The sequence below is a fragment of the Aptenodytes patagonicus genome, chromosome 5 (genome assembly GCF_965638725.1).
Source record: "Aptenodytes patagonicus chromosome 5, bAptPat1.pri.cur, whole genome shotgun sequence".
Taxonomy (NCBI): domain Eukaryota; kingdom Metazoa; phylum Chordata; class Aves; order Sphenisciformes; family Spheniscidae; genus Aptenodytes; species Aptenodytes patagonicus.
The window spans coordinates 32,953,203-32,961,417 of NC_134953.1; the positions used below are offsets into that span (position 1 = coordinate 32,953,203).

The following is an 8,215-nucleotide window of genomic DNA, read 5'->3' on the forward strand; positions in this document are numbered from 1 at the left end:
AAATAAATCATTTGTAATGGAAGGAAACAACTTTTAAAAACCCTGCTATTAAGCATCAAAGGATCAACACTATTTTGTTCTGTAGCAGAAGTAGTTTATAGCGTATCTGTGTCAGATTTCCTCCTATCTCCATTAAAGAAAGATGGGTAAGCCTAGTTGGGCTGCGAGAGCCCCTGGCATTCTGCACTTACACTTCATGAGTGTGCTGCTGATGCCAGAAATGCAGCTTTTCCCTACATGTGGGTCTGCTTATGGCATAAAATTGTGAAGAAAAGTGAACAGAAATGGTTAAAAATCAGACGTGCTGGTTGTTACCCTCGTTAGTCACAATCTCAGCAGAGCTCCAGTGATGGGAGGTGAAGGGTGGAGGCTCCGCGCTCCAATCTAGGTCAGGGCTTGGTGCAGGCAGCTCGTATTAGAGAGGCGATGCCTGAAATCCCCAACCCGCCCTGACGGCAGTGCTGGCTCCAGGCTCACCTCAATCCTGTGAGGATGCTGAAAGGCTTCAGGGGGGCCCAGGGCCCCAGGGACAGTGTTTCAGATTCCAGTCCTATAAATATTTATGAACTGAAATGCTTTTATACTCATGAATGGTTCTTTTGCATATGCTCACAAGGTTTATCAACATAAATGGATAAAGTCGGGTAATTTTCCTTCAGTTGGTGTATTTGACTATTTTAAGGGGGGAAAAAACCCAGAATTTTCCAAATCAGCATGGTCAGGAACAAAATACACCATAGATATATTCACTGGAATGTCCTGCAAAAAATTGCTCTTAATTCTTAAATGCTGAAATCAAAGTAAAAATTAAGACTTTAGTAACAAATTAAGTGGGCAGTAAAAGACTGCTGATTACTGAGATTCTTGGAGCTAGTCACTGATACTCGTGCCACAAAAGCCATTTGAATGTGGCCTTAAATGCAGTCAGTCCTGCTGCCTGGTAATCATTGCTGTCTTGACAGCTGGCAGGGTGAGCAAACGGCCAGGGAAAGGCAAGGCAGGGACTGCGGGAAGCTGGGGCTCCCAGGCCGTAGCAGCAGGCGAGCGGGGCAGGTTGCAGCAGGTGAGGATTGGGCTCGCTCTTGCACCACAGGAATTGGGCAACATCAGATCAAGCTTTCACATAAAGGGAGAACGTGGAAGTTGACTGCGAGCCCTGGTTGCTCACGGGAGCTGCTGCGCCCACAGGTGAGCACTGTGGGCAAAAAGTACAATGAAGTTTTTATAGTCAAACTAGCTTTGCCCACAGCACTTTTTTTTTTTTCTTTTTTTTTTTTAAGCTTTAGGCAGGATTATGCTCCTGTAGAAGCCTCTGAATTTTTGCAGAGATTTATTTTCGCTCAGTAGAGAATTAAACTAGGGAAATTGCATGAGTGGTCTTCAACCACTCATCTGGCTCACACAGTCAGGTTATTAGCAAAAAATGATGTCTTAAAAAATAAGGTGCACTTTTTTCAAGCTGTTATTGCAGCTGTAATTTGTGTAAGTATTGAAAGATCCGTAACTATTATTAGCCTGATCTTTAGCTACTGTAAATCACCATAACTTCATTGGAACTAGCAGTTTCCTCTTTCTCACCAGGAAAAAAAGAAAAAAAAAAAAAGGAAAAAAAAAAAAGGAAAAGAAAAAAAAGAGGTTGTCCCCTCTTCCTCATCAGGGACCTGCCCTGTCATCTTTCCTGCCATAAAACATTCACCATTCTGTGGAACCTATTTGAACTAAATGGCCACTTTTTTTTTCTATTTGAAATGGTTAAATAAACCCCCTCAATATTTAATTCTGCTCATGATTTCTTAATCTTCCTGTTTTCTATGACCTCCTCCCTCCCATGCAGTAGATACCAATAGGTTATCTGCATTTATAAAAAGAGAGGTTGAATATGCCATAAATTCACTCATGCACGTGGATCTAGTAGGAGAGGAAGGGGAAAATAAAGAGGAAGCCAAGCCTAGCCCATTTTTCCTAACATGAAAATGAAATTCCACCTTTTTCTTCTCAGCATGGATGATAAGTGGGAAGACAGTAGAGAATTTGCATTCACATGTACAAGTGACAAAGCTTGTGGTTTCCCAGGTGAGGGTGAGATCCAGCCCCCAACGCCCGCAGTGTTTGTGTGAGGGCTCTCTGAAGCCATGGTTTCTCATAGCGTATGGTAAGGGTCCCAGGAGACTGATTTATTGGCCCACCTAAATCTCACAGAGGGCAGCTGGGTTCCAGACGTGTTCAAGTTTCGCAGATGATAAAGAGCCTCAGGCTCGTACCCGCAGGCTCTCCATCGGGAGAGAGGGGTGATCCACTTTAGAAAGGCCTCCAGCATCTCTTGCCCTCCCTGCAGTGCCCAGGGTGCCCGAAGTGGGCAATGGGCAATGGGCAATGCCGCTGCAGGGCACCAGGCTGGGACGAGGACCAGTACGAGTCCAGGCTCATGAAAGGCATTCAGCTGACAGGTGCTGGGGACTGAAGCCACTGATTCAGGTTCGTTCTAATTCCTGGCAATTCGGCTCTAAGCAGAACGCCTCCAGGCTAGAAAGGACTATTTTAGTCCCCAAATTCACTGTGTCTTTGGCCTTTTCAGCAAGACAGCTGCCGAGGTTACTCGCTGTGACACTGGGCACACCATGAAGCACACCTCCCAGTGACATTCACTGCACATCGTCAGGGTGCTCAAGCAAATATTATTTCACGTTTTCAGCCAATTTAAACCTGCACCCATGTTTCAACTGATTATTAACTCTGCTTAACGTAAGCAGAGTAAGATGTTGTAAAGTATTAAGTTAGCAAGTTGAATTACTGCCTCTGTGGTTTAGTTGCCTTTTTGTTGTTCCCTGAACGTTTCTTATATTTTCCCCAGCGATTGTAAGAGATGCACGTCCAATGCTCACGGTGTCTGCTTCTCTCAGCCATATGGTCGCTCGTGCTGCTAATGCACGGGTCGGTGTTGGCTGTGAGGGCAGATCGCCCATCTGCTGAGCATCACTGGGGATGGTCTCATCCATAACCGCCAGCCTCCTCGCTTCCTACCAGCAGCATACAACAGGCAAGAGCATGCGAAATGGGATTTACAGCTCAGGGTGGTGTGTTTAAACAAACTCCCAGCAAATCCCCTTAGTACCGTTTATAAATAAAGGAACATATATATCTCTCTCCTTCCATTGCAGTCGTGGTAAGAGGCTGTGCGTAATAACAACAGGCTAATGAAGTCAATCATTCCTTTTCCATATGACATTTTATCCATAATCTTTGACGAATTGCCTTTCTGGATTGCTCTATTTCAGTGAAGCTGCATTTTTTCACAAGCAGTGAATGATCAGGTGCACAAATATTAGAGTTCCATCCATTACCATTTTTGAAATGCTTCTTTTGTCCCATTTTTACAGCTGTCTGAAAAAAAATCTCTTTGGTGGAAGATTGCATGGTGAAAGAATGATAACTGTGTTCCTTTTAAAATAAGCAAACATCAGCCCTCCAGACAGTGCCCCAGACAGCATTTAAGTGACATTTGAAATGGCAGCGGACGTGATCTTCAGTGAGCGCACAGCACCGTTGTTTGCCTTACATAAACTTGTTGTGACTTCCTTACCCTGCCCCAGCGCTGCGTACCTGGTTGCTGTTTGGAGCGACATACCAATGCATAAAACAAAGTGGCACCTTTAAAATTCAATGTTATTTACTCTTGATTTCTCAAGTTTCTCAAAAAGACAAGTTCCATGTCTTTTTAGGAATTGCTTATTAAAATTCTTGAGGTTTTATTTTCCACATGTGAGCAGTGTAGCCCTGTCTCGAGGCCACTGGGGAAGGGCTCACTGCTGAGGGAAGGAAGAGCCACCCAACCTGCAGGACCTGCAGGCTGGGCAGCGGGGCGGGCTGGGAAGGGTTAATTCATTTCCCCGCACAGTGCAAGAGGGCTGTGGTGGGGAGGGGAGGTATTCAGTGTACCTACTGGTGAGGTTTGGGGGGAGAAGGGATAGGGAATGGCGGTTTCTCTTCCTTTCTAGTCATTGGCTGAGTTACTCAGCTTTCCACGTGTTTGCCCTAGAAATTCCCCTTCTGTCTGATGTTGGTCTTGTAGCTAAGTGTAAAATAGAAAACGATGAAGAACGGTCCAAGAACGGAGGGCACGAAGGGCTAGAGCAGCTGGAAAGCCGCCACCCTTTCCACCTAAGGGCATGGTGTCCTTTTGTGCCATCTCTCCTCACTTGAGGAGGTTGAATTTGGCTCCGTGGGTTATTAACTTGTCCTCTCCACCACACAACTCCTTTCCCTGTCCATTATACTGACGTAAAACTATCGGTAGGAATCAACTATCTCTGAAGTAGCTCATACTGCTGCATTGTCTCTTTGATGTCCCCCATGCCTGGCAGTAGAATTTAGCATCTATCGCTATCCTGGCGACATATGGAGACGTATATCCATACAGGATGGCCATTGAATCCCGGGTTTAGATATGGAGGGAGGGAATCGTTTCTGCTTGGAGGGCATGTTCTGCCACCGAATTAGGCAGCCTTTACCAGCTCTTTACTAGCTCTTCATCAGCTCAGAAATTTAGCTAGACTTGTCTTAGCCTTTCTTTCCTTTAATTTCTGACAGGAGAATAATCTGTACCCCTCCTTGTAAATAATAATTATCAAACAAATCATCTGATTGCTATTTACTGACTGTAATGCAGAAGAGGCAGTGTCTCAGCATGTTGCAGGTCGCTGCTCATGCACTCACTCTCTTTCGGGGTCCCGATCCGCAGCACTTCCCACGTCCCAGGAATTCACTTGCACCAGTGGGATGCTCCGAAGGGGAGGGATGTGGGCGCTGCGGGAGGTGGCGTTCGGGAAAGGCGGCCTCAGAAGTTGCGTGAAGCTAGACGTGGCAAATTTTAAATTCATCATTCATCATTATCATCATTATGTTCTGAGTGTTACCTGAAACCTATTAGGGGAATATCGCTTAAGAAAAATGAATAATACAATATATGGTACAGCCTTTAGAAAATAGTACATTTAACATTTAATAAATTATCTCTTTTTTTCAGAGAACAACTGGCAATTGGATAAGCCTACTCCAACTGTAACTTAATTGAGCGCTACTTAACACAATCTAGCAAACCCCATGAAATGGAAACGTTGCAGTGCTTGGGACTAAAAATCGCGTGCTGGAGAGAGAATCCCAGTCGTAGTTAATCCTTATATTTATTTTATTCTGTAGGTACCTGCACCGCTTCCAAAACTTGTGTTGAGTTTATAAAGCTACGAAGAAAATCCCTTGATACTGAAATTCTAAAAACTCTTATCAATCGCCTGTTTTAAACCGGACAGTGTAAACAGCAAAGGGAGCTAAACTACAAAAATGTAAGAAAATCAATTGTTCAGAAAAGTGGTATATTTGTACTGAAGTAATGTGACATTTTAAGTCAAAGGTTATGGATTTTGATATCAGCATATGATTATATTATAAAAGTAATTTAACAAATTCCAATTCTACCAAATAGAAATACCAATACTGGGAATTACATTGATGAGCTACATTTTTACTTCTGCATTTCATGCTTAAAACACGTGTCCATTTTGAGTTCTGCTTAAATACTTAATGTCTTAAAATATTTTACTTACTTGGAAGAACTGCAAACAATAGTTGAGGCCACTGCCTGCAGTCTAAGGCGTTATTGAACTCTCGCTGGAAATCTGCAGGAATGTGCTATGCTGGCATCTCTGAAAATGCCTTAACTGAAAGGCCTGAAGATGCAGCCCTGCCGTCCCGGGGGAGGACGGGAATTCGGGAGCTGCTGGGGGGGGGGGATGTGCACGATAGCCAGTGCACTGCTGGGGACTGGGAACGGTGACGACGCGTGCGTTTGGAAGTGGCTTGGATACATTTCATCGCTGTTTACTCAGGCCATGCTTTTGCACGTTGTGTGTATGCGTCCAGAATTTCAGTTCCGTTTTCCCATTAATTAGACTTTCTTAATCTTTTTTTTTTAATTAAAAAGCTAACTGTACAGGACAGGTACATGTGTAAATAAGGGATTATGCTTATGTATATGTTAATATTTATATGTAAAAAGATATGTACATAGGAAAGAAAAAAAAAATGGCTCAAAGAAGGTTTTCAAAACTGTTTCTTTCTTACAAATGCACAAACAGGAAATTTACATAAATGTGCTCCTTAATGTCAACGTAAGGGTTTTCGCTCAACTTTCAGTCACTTTGAGTTTGATCCCACTGGGGTTTTGTACGATGAGTTTGTATGATGAGTCCTTGACCATAGCATGGAGCCATTCTGGAGACGGTGCCACCCTTCATCCGTGAGATGAGTTGTGTCGGATCTCGTTTGCTGTCTTCTCGCCTCTGGGTCTTGCGCATCTTTTAAAAACACGGTCTCAAAGCCACAGGACTGCGGCGGGGGGGGGGGGGGGGGGGGATGGCATTACCCTAATCTGGGGCTTTTTCCTGCAGACCCTCCGTCCCTCGGTGCAGGTGTAAAACAGCGGAGGAAAGGTGGGGTTTCCATCCTGGGGAGGGACCCCCAGCCATTCTCAGGCTGGCGAGCGCCTGCTCCTCGGGCAAGCAGCCCTAAGTCAGGGGCTGCCAACCGCTCTAGTTTCTCACCTGTAAGCATCTTTTATAAATTCCCCAGATGTCCTTCAAATAACGACAAGACAGGGGGGGCAGATAAACCAAGTGCATCACTAGGTGCGTTACTGATACAGTGCGATCGCTACGTTTTGCCCAAGAGAATTCGAGCAGTTCGCCTGACATGCCGAGTTTCTGAAGGAGCACTGAAGCGGTCAGAGACGCTCCCGGCCCGGGTCCCGCGGGCGTGGTACGGGCCAGCTGCCGCATCCGCAGAGCAACACGTCTAAACTGAAATCCATTGGAATTGCAGCTTACTCTGTCAACAACCGTGCGTTGTGTATTTCAGGCCTGCACTTCTTGTTCAAGCTGTCGGAGGACTGTGGCTCTTATTTACAGCATTCTGCTCTAGTAATATCTGTAGCCTTCAGCGTATCCTTGAGTGCCTTACACAGCTTGTGAACAACAGTCCCGACCGTGAAGAGAAAATGCACCCGAGAGTCCCTCTGGGGGGACCGGTGCCAACTCCCTTTGCATCCCGAATGCCACCACCACCACCTCGCGATGGGCCGCGTGCGTCAGCACAGAAATGGATTTAGTTTAGACTCAGGAAATCGTATTGTGAATATGTGTATTAAGCCCTGTACTTATGTATTGTACATTTTATAAAAAAGAACTATTGTAAATTTATGCAAAATGTAAACCAGAGAAAATGTTTTTTTTTTCCAATGGCCAGTGTGTTCTCTAATATAATCTCCTACTAACCATATCCTAAATACGTAATATTTGGTTCAGTGCTGAAACAGTAATTGACAGGCCTAAAATAGGGCGGGATTGATCAATTACAGAATTTTACACATATTTTTGTATTGTGATTCATATGATATATATCAAGAGACTTTCTATTCATTTGTAAAATACATAAAGTATTGTAAACTTTTAATAAAAAGATCTGTTTTAAACCTTCAAATTAGCTAAACTGTTTTGGTTCTTTTCCCAGGTTGCACAAAGGAAGCCTTTGATTAGTTACCGTGACTTTGCTGATTTTTGTTTTATAATGCAAGAATTTTTTAACCACTTTTTAAGTTCCACCTGAAAATTTGATTAAATCGTGAATAAAAAATATCCTGGCAAGCTCACAGCGATGTAACTTACCTCCTACCGAGCTGAATACCAGCTTTTCTCATTTTCTCATCGCTTAATTGCCGGTGGGATCAAGCCCATCTAGCACCGACTGAGGTGAACGGGAAGCCGATGTCTGAAGCGAGTGCCGGGCGAGATGTGACAGCGTCAGACTGTGACACTTCGCCTCGGGCCAGCCCTGCGGGAGAACCCTCCGTCAGAAGCCGGAGCCGACCCCCAAGCCCCGCGCCGGGGGCTGGCAGGCGGGGCGAGCGGGAGGAGCGGCCAGCCCAGCGCCGTCCGTGCCATCACTGGGGTTGGGAGATGTAACCCTCATCGGTCTGGACTGCTCTCCCGGCCGGGAACCTGCCGGCCGTAAGCGGGGCCGTGCCACGGGTGGACGGTCACGGCCAGCCGGGCGGGGCGGGCGAGGGGGCGGCGGTTGGTCCCTGCGCTGCTTTTAACGCGCTTTGCTCTTCTCCCCGAAGAGGCCGAGCCGGCTGCAGGAGCGCGGCGGGAGCGGAGCGGCGGGA

The 8,215-nt window shown here is 45.6% G+C and overlaps 1 protein-coding gene across 15 annotated transcripts in view; it reads left to right on the forward strand.

Annotated features, from left to right (window-relative positions):
• The window catches only part of JAKMIP3 (Janus kinase and microtubule interacting protein 3), a 94,192-nt gene extending 86,732 nt beyond the window's left edge, over positions 1-7,460 (forward strand). For 13 of the 15 annotated variants that reach the window (XM_076339250.1, XM_076339264.1, XM_076339258.1 and 10 more), the window contains one exon: positions 5,197-6,396. The gene's annotated coding sequence lies outside the window, so the exon portion shown is untranslated. Of the gene's footprint in view, positions 1-5,023; positions 6,397-6,624 lie in introns of those variants that run through there. The other 2 variants (XM_076339256.1, XM_076339254.1) reach the window with 2 other exon arrangements.
• The last annotated feature ends 755 nt before the right edge of the window (positions 7,461-8,215 follow it).